Genomic DNA, 27,166 nt, shown 5'->3' with positions numbered 1-27,166 from the left:
GTTATAGGTGTGAAATCTCTCATAGAGAAAGAGAGAGCGAAAAATCATACCCCCTTTCCTCCGAGAACCGGAAACAGACGCCGATAACGTCATTAGCGTGACAAAAACTGTGCCGCGACGACTGTCGCAACACAATGAAGCAGCTTCTATTGTTATCCAATCTTTTCGTTGCTAGAATCGTCGCCGAATGAATGGTTACCGTCGTCCATTCAGAAAATCGAGCACTTCCGTTTCGACTTTTTCAACAGGTAGTCTTCTGCTTTCGCGTTTTTAGTTCTATGGAACCCGACATTTTCGGACGGGAGCCGGACGTAACAGGAGACTTCCGTTTTCCTTCAGGTTAGTTGAGGTTCTTGGAAAAAGAACTTCAAGAAATGACGGCATGACTCCCCCGGATAGAGACAATGTTGTCGTCTGCCTAATATTTTGGATTGCGTGACAGCCGGGTATTTGAAAGTTTTTTTGCTGCTTGGTTAGCGAATGTTTCGTACAATATTCAATTGTCAAACTCATGGGTACTAAAACGGTGGGAAAACACGAATTCATTTGTAGTATGACTGGTTTTATTGCTTTAGTATGTGGACCTCTAGGCTAGGCTTTAGATAATAATTTTACTATAACGTTTTTTCAGCTTTAAGTAGTTTCAATCTTCTGCTCCACCAAGTCTTATAGCGGTTTTTTCATCTCTCCCCACAAAAGAAAACAATTCATCGATTTCCGTCTCCTTCAAAACCAAAACCCTTCGCTTCTCGTCAATCACTGATGTATAATTTCAAGCAAACAGGAGCCTAGAAAAATCCGGCTTCGATCAACATTTTCGCATCGTTGCAAAACATTTTTCGGGGGGCTGGCTATCCCTAAAATTTCCTTTTTTTCTCCCGTTCCAACTTCCGATGGTTGCTGAATTTTCGGTGGAAAATCGAAAATCGGAAAGTTTCCGGAGCGAAAAGAAAAACAAAACCTTTACCACTTTTGTGGCAGCACCTGTTTGGGTTTCGAAGAATAATCAAACCGGTCCCGCCTTCGACAGGGATCAGTTTGTAGTGAAAACTTTTTCGGTTAAATGTTTTTCTTTCGCCGCTCTCGGAAGGGATCGGATCTGTTAATTTTTGATCAGTTAAACATCCAACTAACCAGAGCGGGTAGAGAATGGGAGGCATCCGTCAAAAGTTCTAATCTAAATAAATCCGTTTCCGCAAATGAAAAGCCGTGGCAGCGGTAAAGATCCGGGAGGTGGGACTTCGAAAGTTTTGTAACCACAACCGGACAGTATCTTCCCGGGGAAAAGTTTTGAGGAAGGGGGGTTGTTGAATGAGAAGTATGTTAACGAACCCTTCCGGTCCGTTAGCGTTTCAAGGAACCGAACGGCCTCAACCGACCGGGACCGAGGCTTCTTTTGAGGTTAAACTAAACATAAAATTTTAATGATTGCTCACATTTGCTCCGCCTTTTTTTCTATCTATTTAGTTACCACCGAGCTCGGAAGGTTTTCCGAAGTAGGTTTGCTGCTGGAGACACCTTCAAGCACTCGCTTTTCAGATCCCTGGTCGACTTCCTGCTCCTTTGATAGTGAAGAAGAGTTTTCAAGCCTAAGGGAGTTTTTCCTTCCCCTTCTCTGTAATGGGGAAAAAGTCAGATTTCCTAGTTTTGCGTAGCTTTTTTCTGCTCTTTCCACGGTGATTCATAGAGCATTCAACTGGTTCTGATAGTTTCCATGAGCCATAAAGCTCTGTAATTTAAGCATTTTCAAATACATTAATTTCAATGATTTTTTGTTTGGAGATTCCCTTTTAAATAGAAAATACAACTAAAATTGTTTATATTAGCAGCACGGAAAAACCGGAGTTCGTACACTTTCGATATCTTGAGTGCGAACTCGTTTAATATTATTCGTTGTTTTAGCTCCAATTCAAAGAAAAATCCATCCAAAGATAAATTGCATGGATTTCTCTATTTTATTTTCATGATACAGCCGCATTGGGATTTGGTGCCGAACGAAATATGCCAATAAGAGCAAGTTATCTAACGTCGGCAAGAAATACGCCATCGTGCTCAAGTCCAATCAGCATCAGGAATCTCCCTATAAAAAATATATAGAAACAAAATTTTTGAACACCATTCCCCTTTTCGGAGAATAACGAAGGATAATTTTTTTCTTCAACTTTTATCATTCAATATCCAACTGTTTCACGGAAACGATAGCGAAAAACAACAACGAAGAGAGAAAAAATAAAAATTAATTTTTAAAACAATAAAAAATGGGAATTTAGAAAAAAGTAATATTAATTAAATACTAAAAAAGCCATTTATGGAAAAGCTATGTACATACAGTCTTTTTTTTTGTTTATATTTTTTCAGCAAGATGTTTATGAATAAAATAAGAAGGATATGTGTTCTAAAACGGAAAATTTATAATAAAAAAATTTGAAAAAAATTACAAAAATAGAGAAATTTAGAGAAAAAATCAAAAAACGGTCAAAATAGAAAAAGGAAATTTAGAAAAAAATCAAAAATAAAAATCAAAAAGGAAATTTAAAAAACACGAAGTGATATAAAATATATAGGAAAAAAATAATCTAAAAGGAATGTCTAAAAAAAAAATAAATAAAGAAAAAAATGCTTCTTAAGTTAAAGAAAATAGAAAAAAAACTAATAACTACTGAAAAATTTTGACAGGGCGATCAAGAAGAGCAAGGCTATAAATGAGAAAAAATATGCATTTGCATTCCCCGAGGACTTAGGAACCAAAATCTGCAGCTCTATGTTCCAATACGGCTGAACAACTATGGAGCCAACAGCGCTCTTATAGGAATTTTTAGGACTTTTAATCGCTTCGCCGAGTACTTCGATTTCAACGTTTCAAGAGCCACTTTCCGAAGAAAAATTTTAATGGTATCGAGGACTGTGTAGACTAAGGTAGTTTTTAACTTGTGTGTAACTCATTATTTTATTAAGCTATCATTAGGATCAACAGGTGATCCGTTGATGTTTTTACAAATAAACAAATAATCAAATAAACAAATAAACAAATAAAATAAAACAAAAAGGGAATTCATGAAATAATATGAGAAAAAGAAGTAAAAAGAAAATAATTGAAAATGGGAACATACAAAAAAGGAAATCAAAATAAATCTGATTTACACTACAGCAAAGAGGAAAATGAAAACATCAAGCAGGATAAAAAGAAAAAATTTAAAAAAAAATAGAAATTGAATGAAATTTTAAAACCATTTAAAATTTTAGATATAAATAAAAAATTTAATGGAATAAAATTGTGATATGAACACATCAAATTGAGAGAAAATTTTAAAGAATAATTATAAAAAAAAGAACAAAATCACTGAGACATAAAATAAACAAAAAGAGTACAGACCCCGTTCGATTTTGAAAATCGAATGTTGCCAAAATTGAACGGTTTTTTTTCTCAACTTTTTTTTCAATTATTTTTACAAATAAGCTATTATTATTATCAAAAACGATATTTTTAGTAAATTTCCGACCATTTGAAGTCATTTCTTATTTTTTTTATCATGTTTTTGATGCATTTTGCACTTTTCTTATTTTTTTAGAATGTTTGTTTTCATTTGTTATATTTGCTGTTTTTGTCATTCTTTATCATTTTTCTGTTGTTTTTTATCTTTTTTAGTCTTTTGTTTGAATTTGTTTTTTAACTTTTTAAATTTTTCATCTTTCTGTTATTTTTGAGTACTTTAAAATTTTTTTTGAAAACTTTTGTTTTCATGGTTGCATTTTATCACCATTTCATAACATAAAAACGTATTTATGGTGTTTATCTAAATTAATTTGGTCCTGTTATAACGAAAACTAAAAAGTGATGTTGTTTCTAAAAACCGTTCGATTTTGGCACATGTGTCAAAATCGGATGCTGCCAAAATCGAATGTTGCCAAAATCGAATGTTGCCAAAAACGAACGGGGTCTGTATTTCTAAAAATGATTAAAACGTAAAAAAATTTGGAAAAAATTAAGAAAAATGAAATAAAATTAATCAGAACTTAAAAAAACATTAAATTAAAGTAGTAAAAAAAATTTTATATAAAAAAAAATAAAATAAAAGGAAAATAAATAAAATTAAATAAAAGAAAAAAAATCAAATTCAATTTATCAAAAAATAAAATTAAAAAAAATTAACTAAGAATTAAAAGAAGATGAAAGAAATAAAAAGATTGAGAAAAAGAAAAAAGAAGATGAAAAAGGAAAAAAAAGAAAAACAGAAGAAAAATACGAAGAAAAAAAAAGAAAATAACAGAAAAAAGAAGATAAAGATAAAAAAGAAAAAGAGAAGACAAAGGAAAAAGAAGGAGACAAAGAAAAAAAAGAAGACCAAGAAAAAAAAGAAGACCAAGAAAAAAAGAAGAAAAAAAGAATAAAAAGGAAGAAAAAAATAAAAAAACGAAATAAATTGAAAAAAGGAATAAAAATTGAAAAAAAATTAAAAAAAATTGGAAAAATAAAAAAAAATATATAATGATGAAAATAAAAAATTAAAAAAAATTATAAAAACAATTAAAATAATTTAAAAATAAAAAAAAATTGAAAAAATGAAAAAAAATTGAAAAAATGAAAAAAAATTGGAAAAATGAAAAAAAATTGAAAAAATAAAAAAAACAATTGAAAAAAAAAATTGAAAAAAAAATTTAAAAAATAAAAAAAATTGAAAAAAAAAAAAAATTGAAAAAATATAAAAAAATTGAAAAAATAAAAAAAAATTGAAAAAATAAAAAAAAATGAAAAAATAAAAAAAAATTGAAAAAATAAAAAAAAATTGAAAAAATAAAAAAAAATTGAAAAAATAAAAAAAAATTGAAAAAACAAAAAAAAATTGAAAAAATAAAAAAAAATTGAAAAAATAAAAAAAAATTTAAAAAATAAAAAAAAATTGAAAAAATAAAAAAAAATTGAAAAAATAAAAAAAAATTGAAAAAATAAAAAAAAATTGAAAAAATAAAAAAAAATTGAAAAAATAAAAAAAAATTGAAAAAATAAAAAAAATTGAAAAAATAAAAAAAAATTGAAAAAATAAAAAAAAAATTGAAAAAATAAAAAAAATTGAAAAAATTAAAAAAATTGAAAAAATAAAAAAAAATTGAAAAAATAAAAAAAAATTGAAAAAATAAAAAAAAATTGAAAAAATAAGAAAAAATTGCAAAAATAAAAAAAAATTAAAAAAATAAAAAAAAAATTTAAAGAATAAAAAAAAATTTAAAAAATAAAAAAAAATTTAATAATTAAAAAAAAATTGAAAAATTAAAAAAAAATTGAAAAAATTAAAAAAAAATTGAAAAATTAAAAAAAAATTGAAAAAATTAAAAAAAAATTGAAAAAATAAAAAATAAATTGAAAAAATAAAAAAAAAATTGAAAAAATAAAAAAAAAAATTGAAAAAATAAAAAAAAAATTGAAAAAATAAAAAAAAAATTTAAAAAATAAAAAAAAATTGAAAAAATAAAAAAAAATTGAAAAAATAAAAAAAAAGTGACAAAGAAAAAAATTGAAAAAATAAAAAAAAAATTGAAAAAAAAAAAAAAAAATTGATTCACAGCAAATAGTAGATTTGAAAGAAGTCCGAAAAATTATAAAGACAGCAATCGTATACAAATGGCAGGCGCAGTGGCACGGAAGCCTGGACAACAAACTACGGGAGGTAAAAAATACGGTAATTCCATTCAAATCAGCGTTCTTAGGTAACCGGAGAGATGACGTTATCCTAGCCAGGTTACGAATTGGACATACCCAGCTGACGCATGCCTACTTGCTTGACAGAGTCGATCGCCCAATGTGCCCAAGGTGTAATGCAGTGATGACGGTAAAGCATATTATCGCAATGTGCCCTCAACTCGATGCTGAACGGAGGAACCATGGAGTCCCTGGAAATCTAAGAGAAGCACTTGCTGATAATGAAGAAGTGGCAGTGAAAGTAATTCAGTTCTTAAAATCAATCCAACTGTATGATAGAATTTAGAAACCATTTGTATATCTTCAATAATTGATTGGACCCGAATGAAAAAAAAGGTCCTAAATAAAAAAAAAAAAAAAAAATTGAAAAAATAAAAAAAAAATTGAAAAAATAAAAAAAAAATTGAAAAAATAAAAAAAAAATTGAAAAAATAAAAAAAAAATTGAAAAAATAAAAAAAAATTGACAAAAAAAAATTGAAAAAATAAAAAAAATTGACAAAAAAAAAAATTGACAAAAAATGAATTGAAAAAATAAAAAAAAGATTGCGAAAATTAAAAAAAAATTGAAAAAATAAAAAAAAAAATTGAAAAAATAAAAAAAAATTGAAAAAATAGAAAAAAAAAATTGAAAAAATAAAAAAAAATTGAAAAAATAAAAAAAAATTGAAAAAATAAAAAAAAATTTAAAAAATAAAAAAAAATTGAAAAAAAAAATGAAAAAATAAAAAAAAGATTGAAAAAATAAAAAAAAAGAAAAAATAAAAAAAAATTGAAAAAATAAAAAAAAAAATTTAAAAAAAAAAAAAATTAAAAAAAAATTGAAAAAATAAAAAAAAATTTAAAAAATAAAAAAAAATTTAAAAAATAAAAAAAAATTGAATACATAAAAAACAATTGAAAAAATGAAAAAAATTGAAAAAATAAAAACAAAATTGAAAAATAAAAAAAAAATGAAAAAATAAAAAAATTAAAAAAATAAAAAAAATTAAAAAAATATTGAAAAAATTTAAAAAAATTGAAAAAGTAAAAAAAAATATAAAAATAAATAAAAAAATGAAAATGAATCCGAAAAAATTGAAAATAAAAAAAAAGAATCGTTAACAAAAAAAAAAAATTATTTTGAAAAAACATAAAAAATTAAGATAGCCAGCATCAGGAGATTAAAAAGAATGATAAAACGAAAAAAGGGCATATGATTTTCGTGTAAACCACTCCCCTTTTCGGAGAATAACGAACGTTAATTTTTTTTTTCTTCAACTTTCATCACTCGATATCCAACTGTTTCAATTCTTGAATCGCAGAAAGCTGATTTGATATTTGCTAGCGACGGAAACGATAACGAAAAACAACAACTGACGAACAATCGGAGAGCTTTTCATTTGCATCGCCCACCAATGCCGGGAATTATTCCCACTAATGGAGCAGTTGTTTCGAGAGCAGCTTGTTTGTTCTTTGTCTTGGCAACCGTCATCGGATTTTGCAAAACCTTGGCTCCTTCATTCCGGAAGATGGAGATGGCAGTAGAACAACGTCAATTGAACGGTTTTCGATTTAGCTAGCTGCAACTACAGCCCAGCTTTTTTGCCCTTCGGACTTTTCTTCCATAAGCATGAACATGACACATACCTGAAGTAAAACTGTTCCGGTGTCAAGATTGCAGTCGTCGACGACGACTATAATGTTCCAATGCATATCATATTAGTAGGGCATATTTCCTCGAATGGGACGATACATCTTCGTCGTCGTCGGCAGGATGAATCTGTTTCCAACTTTTTAATAAAAAGAAGGGGCAGGAGAAATGGGGTCCCATTTTCTATTTGCCAGGTTTTGAATGGAAAATTTTCCGGATCGATTCCAGGGAGACTGCAGCATGCAGAAACCAGGCCGATGCATTGCCGGAAGCATTCTAGGGAGGAGGCATCATCCAGAAACAGGTGGAAGCGGAAATGTCTCGGGTCCTGTGGCTGGTTGATGGCTCTATTGTTTCCTCAGAGTGCTGGGCCTGTCTGGGGTTGTTCGAACCGAGAATGAAACATCAATGAATGTCATCGTTGAGAGAATGCCGGCTTTGGTGACACATGACACCGAGAGAGAGAGAGTGAGACTAACAACGACACCGAGCCAGACACAACAAGTTCTTATGGGGAGACCTAGGCTACTAGGCGTTAATTCACCACAAATTTCAACCTCATAAACCGAATCATCGTCGTCATCCTCCACACTTCAAGTTTGACTAGGGGAGCCAAATAATCGGCCGGATAGTGAGTGTTGCTTCTATGAATGATTGTGTGTCTCCTACCTTAAAGCCGATTAGACCGATTAAATACGATCAGCTGCCAATTGAAATCAGCTATTGAATGGGACAGGACAATTTTCGGAGTAAAAAGCCAAACCAATCGAGGGTGGGGGAAAGCCGCCAGTTGTTGAATCAACAGATCAAAGCTTCCCGGTACCGAAACCACTAAATGTGACAGAAGAGAAAATTTTGCACAGTGCTTGTCGAATATCACTTGTCTAATTCAGAGTGGTTTGATTGCTTCCGATCTGCGACAGGGAGGTGGGATAATAATTTCAATAAACTCAACCCCACCCCCAGCCCAAATTCTTTCGATATGCCAGCCGATTGAAGAAACGATTTGAAGTGAATTTATGAACATGACAAAATTGCACCAGTCTCTGGAGCCATCACTTTTGAAGTTTCAAGCTGAAAAGTAACTTTTCTAACACGACTACAGAATTGCAACTAAGACTAAACAAAAAGTTAAAATCACTAATCACTAATCGTACTTCCATAGCCAGAACTTATGTCTGATCCCAAAGAATAATAAAAGAGTTTTATTATTCTTCTTGTCTTTGTTCATGTTTTCCGTTATTTTAACATAAAAATATTAAAATAACCGAAAACATAAATTGGTTGGGCCTACCATGGAGCAGAGAACGCAGAGACATCTGGAACACAGGAACAGAAGAAACGTGGACCACCAGTACCATACGTTTCAAATGGGCAATATCGTTGGAAGCATGCTAAGAAAAATGCTCCTTGATGGAAACTATACGTTATGTGAAGTAACTTCACGAATCACAGGGGCCATTCTTCAGAGGCTGGAAATGATTTATTTGGTACACAGAAATCACAAAACCTGAACAGAAATATTTAAAGAATTTTATGAAATAAATAAAAGGATTTAAAGATTCTAAGGTTTACTTTTTCCAAGTTTAACTGTTTTGGATTTCAGTGCACAATCATTTCTGGTCATCGACCAAGGATAAAGCGCCTTTACTCGCTCTTGGAAATGAAAAAGAGAATTGAAACATATTAGTAGATCATAAAACCTTTCGAGGTCTGTTTAGAACTCGAAAGGTTTTATCAAAAAAAAAAAAAACCTTTATAATAGAATTGTACTGTTACTGAAGTGTGGCTTTTACAATGATTGTAAGAATTTTTATTTAAAAAAAATGTACACAAGTTACGATTTCACTAAAAAAAAGTATACTTTTAAAAATTGTAAATCTTGTTTGATAACGAGTATAATCATTTCCCTTCAAAAAGATTTAATTGCATGATTAAAAAATATTAAGGATACTTATCTTTGCGCAGCATGTCTCCTTTAAGCGTTGGAATTGAATTTTTTCCCTAAATCCAACACAATGCCTTTCTAGGAAAAACGACAATTTTTCTTCATAATTTTCGAAATGTACAATGCTATATAAAGTTTTTGATTACTATGACATTTCTAGGCTCCCTCTCCCGTGAATTATCGTACGTTCAACAGCTGTTTTCCCAGATACCACTCGTCACCATCCCTGAATCACCTCCTTCGTCAACACTTCCCCACAAAACTCGACAGAGGTATTCTGTTCAATAACAAAAACTCACCAAACGCTTGGCTTCACCAAGGCAGATAAACACACAATTTTTGGAAGCACTCGATACAAAAACAACGCGTCGTATCAACGGCACTTACAGAAAGGAAATTTTTCTTCGAATCTTAACGACAATAACTGGACTTAAATATATAAACACCAAATTTTCCGAATTTTTATCACAAAGCAAGTAAAAATCACTCATTCAATTTTTTCAACAACTTGTTGACCACTTGTACAAGAAAAAAAAGAAGATATCTCTAGATTCATACGTTTCCAAAGTCACACCCCGCAAGATTGAAAAAATAAAGTCGATTCCCAATTGTGGGTCCGGTCCTAGGACTACAGTTTTGCTTACATTTCAGACGAATTTTGTCCAGGGTTGTTCCGGAAGGCGTAGTCAAAGATCCCAAGGCAACTTTCAGCAACTTCCAATATAAATGCTAAGTTTTGCATGCTTTTTCCAGTTAAATTCACTTTATTTGAAAAGAAAACTCAGAAATAATTCTAAATTATCCATTTAAATTCTCTTTTTCGGATAACTTTTCTCAAACGCTACGAAAATTGACACGAGCGAAAAAACACGACCGCACTCCACCAAGGCTTACTTAGATCTCTAAGACTAAACAAAAAGTTAAAATTTCATAAAATTCAACCCAGACCCAAGATTAATTCTTCCGGCGAATAGCATCACTCAGATTTACCTTCCGTTTAATCCGGCAACAAATAACAACAAACACACCGCGGTGAAGGAATTAGTTCCGGATAATATGCTGAAATATTCATAACACTCGACTTGCAAACCACAAATGTTGAACTCTCTGACTGCTTCTCGTATGTGAATTTTTCGGGGAAAATTTCGTTTCCACTTGCGAAAGGTTCCCCGTGGAGTGGAGGAGCCGGAAGTCCGGGCAGGTGTTAAAATGTGTTAACAGTAGGAAACCAAACGGGGCAAGGAAAACGCAATTCGGACCAAATGTTTTATTCATTACCTTGGCAGAGAAATAAATGTGGAGGATGTTTTCCCGGGAGGAGGCAAACTTACTGCTTCCGGAATTAGTTGTGAAGGCTCCAGGTGAGCTAAACAAATGTAGATAAACCTTTAAGTTGTTCTGAAATTTGCACAAACCTTCCGGAAACAAATGTAACGCTAATATAAGCGTTTGAATGATTTAAAAGTCGACATTCGTGCCACTGTTCGATGCCTGCTTGACAAAATTTCATTAACAAAACATTCTAAACTGCTTATACTTATTGAATCATCTTTCTTTTTCTTTTCAGGTAAGACATCCAAACATACGGCTCGTAGGAAAATTTTAATTAAGGTAAACGGAAACTAGTTAAAGTGTCTACGCAGCAGTTTATTTTTGAAAATGATAGTCTAACTTTCAACTTTGAAAGCGATCTCCAAAATTTTATCGATTCGAAAGTTTTTTTTTCTTTTGGAACCAACTTCAGAAAATCTGGTAGAATATACATATCTTCTTAACTTTAAAATATTAGAAAACTAGAATAAATTACCTAAACAATAAATCTCATGTACTATCATAATGAAAGATTAATATTTTCGAACAAAAGAACGCTTACAAGCTACAGGTAAAATTTTCCCAAAACGGATATTTCGCGAACAGCTTTGAAGGGTTAAAAATAAAATTAAGATAAAAATTGAAAAAAAAGTAGAACATAAAAAAAAATTAACACAAACAAATGGAATTCAGAAAAAAGTAATATGAATTAAATACTAAGAAAGCCATTTAAGGAATAAAATATATACATACAATATATAATTTTTGAAACAGAGTTTTTCTGAACAAAAAAAGAAGAAAACATTAACTGAAAACTTTATTAAAACTAAAAATAAAAGAAAGATAAAGGAAATAAGAAAGAATATTAAATAAAACAAACGAAAAGAGAAATAAAGAAATTTATGAAAAAAATCCGAATGATATAAAAAAAAGAAACTTTAAAATACACAAAGAGATAAATGATATGTGGGAAGAAAAAGTAATCTAAAAAATAAAAAATAAAATGAAAAACTAAGGAAAAAAAGGCTACTTAAAAAATTAATTTATGAAAAAATAACACTAAATTTTGTGGAAAAAAATCTAAAAGAAATTCAAATTAAAACATATAGATTTTTGAAATAAGCAAAAAAAATTAATAAAAATTTAAAAGGAATTTTGGGAAAAAATTCAAAAAGAAAAAAAAAATTTGAAAAAAAAATTAATTCAAATTGATTACGTTTATAAATAAAATTGATGAATTTTTTTCGCAGGAATATAAATGTGATATAAATTGAAAAATATAAAACTTTTGAAGAAAAAATAAAAAAAAAATAGGGAAAAAAATTAAAAAAGAAAATTGATAAAAATTATAAAAAACACATTAAGAAAAATTTAAATGGAGAAAAAAAAATTAAAAAATATAAAAAAATGATCAAAATAAGAAAAAAAATATAAAAATAAATTAAGAAGAAATATTAGAAATATTAGAAAAAAAATATCAAAAAGCAAAAATTTAGAAAGTAATAAAAAAGGAGAAATATAAGTAAAACATTGAAAAAATAAGAAAAACCAAAGATAATTTTGTGAAAAAAAATTCCGAAAAAATATTTAAAAGAAAACATTAAAAAATATTTAATTAAAAAAAGCTAATTCAGAAAAAAAATTCAAAGAAAAATTTAAAAAAAAAAAAAATTAAGAAAATTATGGAAAAATCAAAATAAAAGAAAATAAAGACAAAAAATAAAATTCATAATTTGAAAAAAAAAAAAAAACAAGAGGACAAATTAAAAACAAGAAAACTAAGAAAAAAAATTAAAAAAACACGAAGAAAGTTAAATAAAAAGAAAATGATAAAAAAATCAAAAGTATTAAGGAAAAAATTTAAAACAGTTGAGTAAGAGAAATAATAAAGAATGAAAAAGACATTTTGAAATAAAAACTAAATTAAGTTGAAAAAATTAAAAAGAAAATTAAGAAAAAAAAAATTAGGAAAATTGAGATAAAATACAAAAAAAAATATGAAAAATAAAAAAGGAAAGAAAGAAAGAAAAAAGTTGTTAAAAGGAATTTTAAACAAAAGAAAGTTTAGTGAAAAAAGAATGTTAAGAAAAATAAAAAAACAAAAACTTTAAGTTTGGGAAAATAAAAAAAAAACTAAAAATGGTTTTGAAAACATATAAAAAGGAAGGAAGAAATAGAAAAAATGAGAAGAAAATAGTTAAAAAAAAAGTAATAAATAAATATAAATAATTTATTAAAAAAATGGAAATAAAAAAATTTTAAAAAATCATTATGAAATATGAGAAATTCAAGAAGAAAACATTCGATTTTGGCAACAAAAAATGTTCGGGCATGTTGCCAAAATCAAACGGGGTCTATTTTAATTAAATTTAAAAAAAGACAATAAATATTTAAAAAAGAAAAAAAAGTGAGAAAAAAATCAAAAATCAAATTCATAAAAAAAAGGCAAAAACAAATTAAGAAAATGATAATTTAGGATCTAAATAACTTAAAAGAAAATTTAAAATATAGAAAAAAAAATTTAGAAAACAAAATTTGAAAAACAAAATTTAAAAAACAAAATTTAAAAAACAAAATACATTATACAAAAATGAAAAAAAAAATAAAAAAAAATACAAAAAAAAAAATTAAAAAAGAATAAATAACAAAAAATTAAAAAAGTAAATAAAAAAAATTAAAATAAATAAATAATGAAAAATAAAAAAAAATCAAAAAAAAAATTTTTTTTTAAATTCAATGAAAAAAAAAATTTTTAAAAAAATAAAACAATAATAAAAAAGTGTAACGAAAAAAAATTAAAAATTTAAAAAGTTAAAAAAATATATAAAAAAGGAAAAGGAAAAATAAAAAAAAAATCATTATCAAAAAATTTAACAAAATGAAAAAAATGTTAAAAAAAAGGAGTGAAAATTTAAAAAAAATATGAAAATATTTTTTAAAAAATAAAAATAATATGAAAATAGATTAAAAAAAAATGAAAATAACAAAAAAAAAATTAAAAAATATGAAAATAAAAAAAAAAAAATTAAATATGAAAATACCAAATAAGATAAAAAATTTATCAAAAAAAAAAAAAAAATAAAAATAAAAAATTAATAATAGAATAAAAATTGAAAAAAGATGTATAGAAAATATATAAAAATCGAAGATCAAGATAAAAGAAATTCATCATAAAAATGACTAATAAAAATTGAAAGAAGTTTAAAAGTTTAAAAAATAACCCAAACAAAATTATATAAATTTAAGAATTTTCGTTTCAAAGAAATTGAATAAAATGAAGTTACAGCAAAAAATTTTAAATCTTTATAAAGAAATTTTACACAAAAAATAAACTGAATAAAAATTAAGGAAATGTTATGTCAGAATCTTAAAAAAAATGGTAATATGAAAGGTGATTTTCTAAACATCGAGAAATAGTAAATTTAGAAAGACTGGAGATTTTGAAAAAAATAAAAAACAATTGAAATTAAGAAAAACACCATGACAAATTAAATTTAAAAAAAAATTATCAATACAGGAATTATAAAAAATTTAAAACGGAAATTAATTGGAAATAAAAAAATATTAAACCTTGATTCAATTTTCCAAAGTGATCTTTGTTAGAAAATAACAAGTAAACTCAAAAAACAATTCAGAGGAAATTAATAAAAAAAAATCTAATTTTTGGTTTTTATTACCTTTTTACGATTCGGGATAATATTTTGATAGTCTACTGCGATTATTTTTTTTTTTGTTATTTGACAGTTGCGATCTTTTTTATTTATTATTCACGAATTGTGCTCTTTCTTCGTTTGAAATGGGAGGTTAGCTTCTAAATTGAATTGTGCAAGTTTCTGATTTTCATAATCAGGATTTCTCACCCGGATTTTAATTTCTGAGTACAACAAAAATCTGGATCATAAGACAGTTGAATGTTTCAGATTTGAATTCACAAATATTAATAACTATTCAGTATTCCGAGTGATTAACGTTTGACGGCATTCATTTGCAATAATTTATGAAGTTCGTTAAAGTAAGAAGCAAAATTCAGGATATAATAATCAGATTTGAAATCAAATCCAGTTTTTTTTTTCAAATATATGTAGCTTCAAAGTGTTTATTTTTTACCTTTCCGCTCAAAAGGCTAGTTCACAGTTCGGAACCTTTAAACCTGTCATAATATTCTAGGAAGCTCAATAGAATTGTGTATCCAAGTAAATCAGCACAGACTGAATGAAAAGTCACACACAAAGAAGCCCGCAAGCTGGTTTTGATTTCAATCTTTTGAACCTTGAGGCTTGTTCCGGGAGTGACTCTCTAGGATTTACTTGGGGTCAATTGATTGTAAAATGAGGTCGTCATGTTAAATCCTGGCAACTGTGTGTGAAGATATCAATGTAATTTTTTTCTTTTTTTAAATTTTGAGTTACATGGCGACCGTGACACTAAACTAAAATAATTTGTAAAAGAACTGTTGGAACTTTTATAAACGTTTTTCAATCTCTCAATGATTGAAAGCTCTATTACGAATGAATTGTTTCCGTGGACGTGAGTTCCTCGAACGATCAATCAGCTAGGAAGTCCCAATCGCAATCAGAGTTTGAGCTGGAGCGGAAATTAAGGAAAGATTGGTATCGTCAAGCACCTGATATTTTCAAGCTCTCCAGCTTATTTAAAGCTGTACCATTCGGTTATTTAAACGTACAGAGCTTTGGCTCGCATTAGGAAAAACCATCACGAAGTGTAAGTGCAATTTAATCTTCTTTGTCGGAAACCGAGGACCTGTAGCAGCAGGACGACGACTGTCGCCCCTGGCAACATTCATCTCTAGAAGTGCAGACGCAATGTTGCTGCTGCTGAAAAACCAACAGAAAGTACAGTGGTACGTTACTTTTCCGGCGTGTCGGTTGGTAAAATCCTTGGAGCTATAGAAATGCAATTTCATTCACATCTGAGGACCGAGGAATCCACGTGATCAGCTGGCTGTGTACCTCAATCTGGAGCACGGCTCCGGAAAAAGGTAAACACAAATCAACCTGGTTCAACTGGCTTCAAGCTACCCTTGAAGTCGTCGTGTGTCTTGTGAATGGAACGGCGACGCGTTTTCCGGACATTGTTGGAGGATTTGCACGAGAAGCAAAAGACTGAACGAAAAATGAGCGACCATTAATAAAACGATACTTCTACCGGTCCGAGCTGGCTGACTGAGACCGGGAAATTTCTTCAAGTCGGACGACCGACGAGAGTCCAGTCGAAGTCAGTCGAGAAAAATAACAGCATAAAACTTTATTATTTACTTTAATATCCATTGCAGTTGGCATTTTCCCCAATGATGCTGCTGCTGCTTGCCTTGGAGAACGAGCACACAGTGTCTCTCCTTTAAGATCCAAACAGGACGATACCATTCAACTTGGTCCAATCCGAGAGGACAGCAACCACGAAATACCACAAAATAAATTCTAAATGAGTTGTTGTTGTTATTGTTGTCGGTTTGAATAATTTACAAATGTGTTTCATTCCGAAGCAGAACCCTTAGTCCAGCCCAAGTTCGGTTTATCACGTCCCGGGTGTTTTTTTCCTTCTTTTGGTTAAATTCCGACTCCCCCGATCATTAGTTTGGGTGACAAACGGATTGAACGAACTTCTTGAAGGTCCTTTTAGGATAGCCATTTCTTTTGGTTAAAAATTAGGACAACGAAAAAGATATCACAAAAGAATTTTCATGCTTCCAAAGTTTGTAAAACCAAAAAATGTTGGTACATTGTGAAGGTCGCCATGTAATTCGATTTTTTTCTCTGGATTTTTCAGTTTTTTTTAGTACAATTGAAGCGTCACTTTTCTACAGTTCTCTTAAAACAATGAAATTATTGTTGAGTGTTACGGTCGCCATGTAGCTTGATTTTTGTTATTGTCTTTTAAGTTCAAAATGTTTTACGCTGTGTCTAAGCTTATTTTCAATTTCCATTCCGACTTGGCAGTTTCTTCATTTTGATCAAAAATGATCTCCTTGGACTGCCAACCAGGCAATTTTTAATTTCCGTACTGACTCAATAATTGTCTCCATAGAATTACTTCGACCAAGAGTAAACACATTCGTCTAATCTGAACAAACTATTGGCCTACATATTCAGCTCGCCTTTCAGATCTGTTCATTCGAACTAACTTACTCTGCAAATTATCGCCAGTGTTTGGTTTGTTTGATTTTTTTCCCCCATATTTTTATTTGGAAGGGAAGCGACACCAGAAAGTGGCTGGGAAGGGAAATGGTTTGCAATCCGGATTAAAAGGATGTAATATTTGCTTTTATGTTTATGACCACCTTGTCCATCATTCGAAATGGACCGAGGACGACGCTTCTTCTTGGAGTTTTGCTCTTGTCGTACGATTTCCGGTAGCCTGACAGCATGGTTCAGTGTCAGTGAGTGAAAGGTAGGAGGCAGGCAGCCAGGACTCTTTCATTAACAGCTTGAATGGTGGATTAGAATGTTTCTTGGGTAGCTCGAAAAGGAAACGAGCGAAAGGGAGCGGGGAATGTTTTATTTACTTAGTTATTTATTCATTTTATCATTCCGGGGGAAAGACAAAGTTTCTGGACCGGACTGGCCAGTAAAAGCCCGCAGCCAATCCATCCTCCATCCGGCCCATTGAAAGGCAAATTTTATCTCTTTCTTCTGCTGCCCGTCTTTTTGAACCAGACACGGATGGAGATCCCCCTAAGGAGGTGGCATCACTGCATCTCTGAGTTATGAATAATGCCGGTGGTAATCAAATGTTGGTTACGAATTTACGACAAAGACAAGAAATTACTCTCGCCCCCCCACTTTCCGGGCTGCTGCAGGTAAAAGTCTGAGCTGCTAGATTGAAACGGTCCATTTAATATCTTTTCGTTTGGTAGTGTTTTTTTTTGTTTATCTCCTTTCCCAAAACAGCTTACATCACCTGGGCCCAGATGAAAGAGACCAAAACCATCAAAGGATTTCGCCTGTGGCTCCAGAGAGCGACCGGCGACAAGAAGAAAAAAACCGAATAAAATCAGATATTTACGAGCAATGCCGGTGCCTTAATTACAAATCCTTTTGGTCGGATTTGTTCTTGGGCGTCTGCTCGAAATTTTCGAATTTACTAAATCGCTTAATTTCCTTTCAAAGGATTGCTTGAGTGAGCCAAGTACCGGAGTAGGCGCCTTCTCCGAGAAGGTGCAACAAAGCTCATCCCAAGTCTTCATTATCCGCAAAAAATTTCCACAACTTTCAACCGGGGGTTTTTCCCTCAAACCTCCCTCGACCGACCCTATCGTGCTGATGTCACTCAAATAAAGCGGAAGATCCAGGACTACAGAATCTCAAATGCCATAAGTTGTGGACCATTTAAACGGATCAACTCCCCGTCCACCTCGCAGAAATAATCCTATTATCCGTACTTTACAAACAATCTTTTGGCCCGGCCAAAAGAAAAGAAGGCGCCCTTTGCTCCCCGCCTTTCGCCCACGCAACAAGTTTCGCAACGCCTGGCACTTCCTCGAATCATGAAGCAAAAGGCTACGAAAAGGATTTGTGGTCAAGGCTTCCGCAAAAAAAAAACCCCTTTCCGACTTTGGATTGGCAAATCAAAAACCACCGGTTGCCCGGCTCCAAATGGAAAGAAAATTCAAGAAACTTGCCAACCAGAAGAAAAAAATCGAGAGAACTCCAAAACCGAAAGTGATACTTTGCTCTGAGCGTAACGTAAACGGAAAAGTTTCTAAATTTAATTAGCACCCGTTGTGTGAATGTGGGGGTGTGTGTGCGATAGTGTGATTTCGGTCTCGGGAACGGGGTTAAGTTTTTCTTTAACCTTCTCGTTTTCCTCCGGTGGCAGAAACTCTGAACCTCCTTCCCCACAGAGCAACATTCAGCTCCGGAATCAACAGGCTCAACGATTCCGTTTTCCGTTTGTGGCTTCGGAAGCTTTTCTCATTCTAACTTTCTTTGACACATTGTTGATTTGGAATCCCCCGAAAGGATTTGCAACTTTTTAAGCTGTTGAAACCGTTGAGACTAGTTGAAATTGTTTTTCGAAACAATTCCGTCGCTGCCTCTCGCTGAGAAAATCCCACAAAAACGGGGAACCGAATCTAGTTAAGAAATTTTTACAGTTTTGATTTCAAACTTTCTTCTAAGAGTTATGCTCATTTATCGGACATCAAATTTTTTAAATGTGCTTGTAAATTTCATATTTTAAATTCAAATCTTCTTAATAAAGATTTAAGATTTCTGATTCAGATTTTTGTTCTGGATTCTTAGAAACGGCATATGAACACCTTCCCCTATTTCAACCATCTCAAATGTTCGTTTCCAACTTTAATTCGCTCTTTGGAAAGCTCATTTTGCTCCCCGTTTTTTTGTCCTTTATTGTGCCGAGCACCGGATTCATTAAACTGAGGCGCGAAAACTCCGGTTCCGGTGCACCCCGGATAGTGTGGAAAACACCACACCTTGGGATGCCATATTTTTCCGGAGTCACACAGTATCCAGACCGGTGACGGCGAAACGTCCCGCTGAGATTAATAATGAAATGGTGTGCTCACCGCGCATTTTCCACCCACAACCTCTCTTCTAGCTTTCCGCGGCGCCAGAGTGTATCCTGTTGCGTCGGGCGAAGTTCATTGAAGTTTTCCATTCACCTTCTGGTGCTGCCGCCCAATGTTATCACAAATATATCTCCCGCGGGTTTCGTGGAGGTGGAGACCTGGTGCAATGTTTTTGATATATTTCATTTGCTAGGTTGCTCGTTTAGCCTGAAGAAGAGCATACGACCGTTCCGCAAAAGGGGGCCACGTGCCCGCTTGTTTGCTTGCTGCACATCCGAGATGATGCTGAGTAAACTCGAAAAAGGTTGACGAAAAAGTTTTCCCATATTGTTAACTGAGAGTGAAAGCAAACTCCGGCTTTGTGCAGGGAAACTAACGGCGTAACAGACACTCCGAGGACCCGAGAAGAACGTTACCGCTACGTATGAGCACAAAGTTTGATGCGGAACAGGTATCGACCTTTAGAGGTTTATGATTAGATTTGAATTTCTGTTTACAACTTTTATTTTGAAGAAAAAATTCTATTCAATCTTTTTTTTATTGATTTTTATTTAATAATATTTAGCAAGATATGATCTTGGGAACAATTCGTAAAATTAATAAAAACAATTGGCTCTCAGTTCCTCTAAGTGGTGACCGTCACTAGAAATTCAGTTATCAACTATGATAAAAAAACATGTCAACAGTTTTTGTTCAGGATAATAAAATCTTCTGTAATTTCACTAGAACAAAATTTGTAAAGGTCATCTGATTTTTGTCCGATAGTGTCGAAAAACTCCTATCATTCCTCTTCTAAAAAGATTCTTGAGAACAAATATATATGTTTCACTAACAAATTGTGATTTTTCTCTTTTTTAATGATAAACATATTTTGTTTTATTCTCAATCCCCTTGTAAAAGAAAAAACATCCTTTCGATACAAAAAAACATGATAGTTGAGTTCACACAATAAGTCACTATAAGTTTCGTAGAATATCATAAAAAAGAAAGAATATCGGCACGAAATTTGTCAACAGTTTTTGTTATGAACAACATTTCGGGTTTAGAGAATTTGAGAAAATGAGAAAATGAGAAAATGAGAAAATGAGAAAATGAGAAAATGAGAAAATGAGAAAATGAGAAAATGAGAAAATGAGAAAATGAGAAAATGAGAAAATGAGAAAATGAGAATATGAGAATATGAGAAAATGAGAAAATGAGAAAATGAGAAAATGAGAAAATGAGAAAATGAGAAAATGAGAAAATGAGAAAATGAGACAATAGAATATGAGAATATGAGAAAATGAGAAAAGAGAAAATGAGAAAATGAGAATATGAGAAAATGAGAAAATGAGAAAATGAGAAAATGAAAAAATGAAAAAATGAGAAAATGAGAATATGAGAAAATGAGAAAAAGAGAAAATGAGAAAATGAGAAAATGAGAAAATGAGAAAATGAGAAAATGAGAAAATGAGAAAATGAGAAAATGAGAAAATGAGAAAATGAGAAAATGAGAAAATGAGAGAATGAGAAAATGAGAAAATGAGAAAATGAGAAAATGAGAAAATGAGAAAATGAGAAAATGAGAAAATGAGAAAATGAGAAAATGAGAAAATAAGAAAATGAGAAAATGAGAAAATGAGAAAATGAGAAAATGAGAAAATGAGAAAATGAGAAAATGAGAAAATGAGAAAATGAGAAAATGAGAAAATGAGAAAATGAGAAAATGAGAATATGAGAATATGAGAATATGAAAATATGAGAATATGAGAATATGAGAATATGAGAATATGAGAATATGAGAATATGAGAATATGAGAATATGAGAATATGAGAATATGAGAATATGAGAATATGAGAATATGAGAATATGAGAATATGAGAATATGAGAATATGAGAATATGAGAATATGAGAATATGAGAATATGAGAATATGAGAATATGAGAATATGAGAATATGAGAATATGAGAATATGAGAATATGAGAATATGAGAATATGAGAATATGAGAATATGAGAATATGAGAATATGAGAATATGAGAATATGAGAATATGAGAATATGAGAATATGAGAATATGAGAATATGAGAATATGAGAATATGAGAATATGAGAATATGAGAATATGAGAATATGAGAATATGAGAATATGAGAATATGAGAATATGAGAATATGAGAATATGAGAATATGAGAATATGAGAATATGAGAATATGAGAATATGAGAATATGAGAATATGAGAAAATGAGAAAATGAGAAAATGAGAAAATGAGAAAATGAGAAAATGAGAAAATGAGAAAATGAGATGATGAGAAAAGAGAAAATGAAAAAAATGAGAAAATGAGAAGATGAGAAAATGAGAAAATGAGAAAATGAGAAGATGAGAAAATGAGAAAATGAGAAAATGAGAAAATGAGAAAATGAGTAAATGAGAGAATGAGGAAATATGAAAGTGAGAAAATGAGAAAATGAGAAAATGAGAAAATGAGAAAATGAGAAAATGAGAAAATGAGAAAATGAGAAAATGAGAAAATGAGAAAATGAGAAAACGAGAAAATGAGAAAATGAGAAAATGAGAAAATGAGAAAATGAGAAAATGAGAAAATGAGAAAATGAGAAAATGAGAAAATGAGAAAATGAGAAAATGAGAAAATGAGAAAATGAGAAAATGAGAAAATGAGAAAATGAGAAAATGAGAAAATGAGAAAATGAGAAAATGAGAAAATGAGAAAATGAGAAAATGAGAAAATGAGAAAATGAGAAAATGAGAAAATGAGAAAATGAGAAAATGAGAAAATGAGAAAATGAGAAAATGAGAAAATGAGAAAATGAGAAAATGAGAAAATGAGAAAATGAGAAAATGAGAAAATGAGAAAATGAGAAAATGAGAAAATGAGAAAATGAGAAAATGAGAAAATGAGAAAATGAGAAAATGAGAAAATGAGAAAATGAGAAAATGAGAAAATGAGAAAATGAGAAAATGAGAAAAATGAGAAAAATGAGAAATATGAGAATATGAGAATATGAGAATATGAGAATATGAGAAAATGAGAAAATGAGAAAATGAGAAAATGAGAAAATGAGTGAGAAAATGAGAAAATGAGAAAATGATAAAATGATAAGATGAGAAAATGAGAAAATGAGAAAATGAGAAAATGAGAAAATGAGAAAATGAGAAGATGAGAAGATGAGAAGATGAGAAAATTAGAAAATTAAAAAATTAGAAAATTAGAAAATTAGTAAATTAGATAATTAGAAAATGAGAAAATTAGATAATGAGAAAGTGAGGAAATGAGAAAATGAGAAAATGAGAAAATGAGAAAATGAGAAAATGAGAAAATGAGAAAATGAGAAAATGAGAAAATGAGAAAATGAGAAAATGAGAAAATGAGAAAATGAGAAAATGAGAAAATGAGAAAAAGAGAAAATGAGAAAATGAGAAGATTAGAAAATAATAAAAATTTAGAAAATGAGAAAATGAGAAAATGAGTAGTTGAGAAGATGAGAAGATGAGAAGATGAGAAAATGAGAATTTTAGAAGATGAAAAAATGAGCAATTGAGAAGATGAGAATATGGAAAGATGTGAAGATGAGAAGATGAGAATATGAGAAGATGAGAACATGAGAAAATGAGAAACTAAGAAAATGAGAAGATGAAAAAATGAACCGAAACTAAATTTGGTTTTACACCATCAAACTGTGTTCTTTCTCGAATCAAAATTTGTTTTGCATGTGGGAAAATGAGAAAATCTTCCCCCACCGGAATAAAAATTCCCAAGAATCAAGCGAAATGCAAAGTTTCGAAACTCACTTATCTTAACGTCATTTTCCGGAAGTAGATCCGAGGAACCTTTTTGGCGTCGCCGTCGTCGGTTTTTCCTCGACGTCGTCGTCGTCGTTGTCAGTTGACTCGCTTGGTACCAGGTTCGAAGTTTCAGGTCGATGCAACAAGCTGCCCTCACTCACTGAAGGATCAAGTTTTTTTTCCTGCTCTCCCTGCGCCGCCAGTTCCTCGGTTCGTCTCTTCGGTTTGGTTTTTCTGGAAGGAAAACTGAAGCAAGTGCGGTGTCTTTTTGAAGAAACTAGACTCGAATGAAAGAAACCGGCGGCAGCGGAAAATATAAGAAACCGGCAAATGGAGACGAGAAAGTTGAAACATACTGATGCTCGTTCACAAATACACAAACTATCGGACGGATACACACTCACGTACCTATTTATGCTTCAACAATTTTCTCGGAAGCATCGATTTCTTCTCCAGGGGAAGAGAAAGTTTTCCCGGTCCTGAGATGCTGTTTATTTACATTTAATTTTTCTGGTGCCGTCGCCGCCGTCTTCTTGCTTTGGTTCCGGAAAATTGTTTAATTTAAGTAGAACGACGATTGCAGCTTCTGTCTTCGAAGGCCGCCTTTTGAAGGTTCCCCAAACGTGAGGTTTTGTTCCCAATTTGATGCATTACAACATTTTTTTGTAACTGCAGTTCAACGACTTTTATTTGAAAAACTACTTTTTATGGTATCTCATAATAATTCGTTTTATGCTTGAGTCAAAATTATGAATATGAAGCGATATGGATCTTAACAACTTCAAATGGAGCCGAACCCTTTTGTTTACAATTTCCTATTGCAACAATATCAATCATATAGGTTACCCTCCATTCTAAACTATTCCAAACACCGTACGAAGAAAAAGAGTTGTGACATTCATACGTCATCCATTCATTTGGCGGTTTTTCAACGACAAACTGCACCAAGAATGGGGGGTTGATTTTTCATTGTTTTTTTTTTTTTAGATTCGTCCTACCAACCAGCAGAGACAGCTCATTTTGGAGCTCTCGAAAACAATATAACAATCCTTAAAAATGGAAACTTGAGTTACAGAATCAGAATTTGGTTTTTGTATGGTTTTGTGCTAGGGCGTCTGTTTCCAGTTTTTTTAAAATAATCGGCATCATCAGCATCATGAATTGATGCTGAAAAAACTGGCAACAAAACTCGAGCGTTTTTCCCGCTTATTTTTCCTGCTGGAAAATGTAGATCATGACTCTAATTCTGTGGGTGGGTGCAGTACTTCAAAATATGAAACCGGGGCTTCCCCACAATTTTTGTGACTTATTTTCCACTGCCATCTGTTTTTTTTTTCGAGTCCACAGTACATTCATTCAAGTTGATGGTTTGAAAAGTTAATTTTTGTGGTCTCTTTTCGCAAGGAGTTTCGCTTCCCGGAGAGTGGATTGCACACACATTCGATATAAGTTTTTGTCAATCGGATGCATCTAGGTCGAATTGAGGGTAAACATCATCAGTGAAAACAATTCCAAACGACAAAGGAAATTGAGTTTGAACAATTACTTTATCAAAAAGATGAAGATGGGATCATGAAAATATGACGATGAGAAAGGTGAAAAAGTAAGAAATTGTGAAGATTACAAGAAAAAAAAATTTGAAAATGTATAAATCAGAAAATGAGTAAATCAGAAAATCAGAAAATTAAAAAATGAGAAAATGAGAAAATGAGAAAATGAGCAAATGAGAAAATGAGCAAATGAGAAAATGAGAAAATGAGGAAATGAGAAAATGAGGAAATGAACAAATGAGCAAATGAGAAAATGAGCAAATGAGCAAATGAGCAAATGAGCAAATGAGCAAATGAGCAAATGAGCAAATGAACAAATGAGCAAATAAGCAAATGAGGAGATGAGTAGATGAGATGATGAGAAGGTGAGGAGTTGAGAAGATGAGAAGATGAGAAGATGAGAAGATGAGAAGATGAGAAGATGAGAAGTTGAGAAGATGAGAAGATGAGAAGATGAGAAGATGAGAAAATGATAAGATGAGAAGATGAGAAGATGAGAAGATGAGAAGATGAGAAGGTGAGAAGATGAGAAGATGAGAAGATGAGAAGATGAGAAGATGAGAAGACGAGAAGACGAGAAGATGAGAAGATGAGAAGATGAGAAGATAAGAAGATGAGAAGATGAGAAGATGAGAAGATGAGAAGATGAGAAGGTGAGGAGTTGAGAAGATGAGAAGATGAGAAGATGAGAAGATGAGAAGTTGAGAAGATGAGAAGATGAGAAGTTGAGAAGATGAGAAGATGAGAATTTGAGAAGATGAGAAGATGAGAAGATGAGAAAATTAGAAGTTGAGAAGCTGAGAAGATGAGAAAATGAGGAAATGATAAGATGAGAAGATGAGAAGATGAGAAGGTGAGAAGATGAGAAGATGAGAAGGTGAGAAGATGAGAAGGTGAGAAGATGAGAAGATGAGAAGATGAGAAGATGAGAAGATGAGAAGATGAGAAGATGAGAAGATGAGAAGATGAGAAGATGAGAAGATGAGAAGATGAGAAGATGAGAAGATGAGAAGATGAGAAGATGAGAAGATGAGAAGATGAGAAGATGAGAAGATGAGAAGATGAGAAGATGAGAAGATGAGAAGATGAGAAGATGAGAAAATGAGAAGATGAGAAGATGAGAAGATGAGAAGATGAGAAGATGAGAAGATGAGAAGATGAGAAGATGAGAAGATGAGAAGATGAGAAGATGAGAAGACGAGAAGACGAGAAGATGAGAAGATGAGAAGATGAGGAGATGAGAAAATGAGAAGATGAGAAGATGAGAAGATGGGAAGATGAGGAGATGAGAAAATGAGAAGATGAGAAGATGAGAAGATGGGAAGATGAGGAGATATGAACAATAGAAAATCAGTCGAGAGGATAGAAGACAAAAATTTGTAGGAAAAACTGAATGCACTGAAGGATTTGAAATCTAAATCTAAATCTAAATCTAAATCTAAATCTAAATCTAAATCTAAATCTAAATCTAAATCTAAATCTAAATCTAAATCTAAATCTAAATCTAAATCTAAATCTAAATCTAAATCTAAATCTAAATCTAAATCTAAATCTAAATCTAAATCTAAATCTAAATCTAAATCTAAATCTAAATCTAAATCTAAATCTAAATCTAAATCTAAATCTAAATCTAAATCTAAATCTAAATCTAAATCTAAATCTAAATCTAAATCTAAATCTAAATCTAAATCTAAATCTAAATCTAAATCTAAATCTAAATCTAAATCTAAATCTAAATCTAAATCTAAATCTAAATCTAAATCTAAATCTAAATCTAAATCTAAATCTAAATCTAAATCTAAATCTAAATCTAAATCTAAATCTAAATCTAAATCTAAATCTAAATCTAAATCTAAATCTAAATCTAAATCTAAATCTAAATCTAAATCTAAATCTAAATCTAAATCTAAATCTAAATCTAAATCTAAATCTAAATCTAAATCTAAATCTAAATCTAAATCTAAATCTAAATCTAAATCTAAATCTAAATCTAAATCTAAATCTAAATCTAAATCTAAATCTAAATCTAAATCTAAATCTAAATCTAAATCTAAATCTAAATCTAAATCTAAATCTAAATCTAAATCTAAATCTAAATCTAAATCTAAATCTAAATCTAAATCTAAATCTAAATCTAAATCTAAATCTAAATCTAAATCTAAATCTAAATCTAAATCTAAATCTAAATCTAAATCTAAATCTAAATCTAAATCTAAATCTAAATCTAAATCTAAATCTAAATCTAAATCTAAATCTAAATCTAAATCTAAATCTAAATCTAAATCTAAATCTAAATCTAAATCTAAATCTAAATCTAAATCTAAATCTAAATCTAAATCTAAATCTAAATCTAAATCTAAATCTAAATCTAAATCTAAATCTAAATCTAAATCTAAATCTAAATCTAAATCTAAATCTAAATCTAAATCTAAATCTAAATCTAAATCTAAATCTAAATCTAAATCTAAATCTAAATCTAAATCTAAATCTAAATCTAAATCTAAATCTAAATCTAAATCTAAATCTAAATCTAAATCTAAATCTAAATCTAAATCTAAATCTAAATCTAAATCTAAATCTAAATCTAAATCTAAATCTAAATCTAAATCTAAATCTAAATCTAAATCTAAATCTTAATCTAAATCTAAATTAAAACAAAGTCAAAAAGGAAAATATCAAATAACAAAAGGAAATAT

General features: G+C 30.4%; 1 protein-coding gene across 19 annotated transcripts in view; it reads left to right on the top strand.

The window, feature by feature from the left end:
• LOC129738847 (polypyrimidine tract-binding protein 2) overlaps positions 1–27,166 on the top strand; it is a 595,573-nt gene that overhangs the window by 349,548 nt on the left and 218,859 nt on the right. Inside the window, exon 2 of one of the 19 annotated variants that reach the window (XM_055730279.1) lies at positions 10,843–10,886. The exons of the other annotated variants lie outside the window; for them this stretch is intronic. The gene's annotated coding sequence lies outside the window, so the exon portion shown is untranslated. The remainder of the gene's footprint in view (positions 1–10,842; positions 10,887–27,166) is intronic. 19 annotated transcript variants of the gene reach the window in all.

Source organism: Uranotaenia lowii, chromosome 1, assembly GCF_029784155.1.
Source record: "Uranotaenia lowii strain MFRU-FL chromosome 1, ASM2978415v1, whole genome shotgun sequence".
NCBI lineage: Eukaryota > Metazoa > Arthropoda > Insecta > Diptera > Culicidae > Uranotaenia > Uranotaenia lowii.
This window is presented reverse-complemented; position numbering and strand designations above follow the sequence as displayed.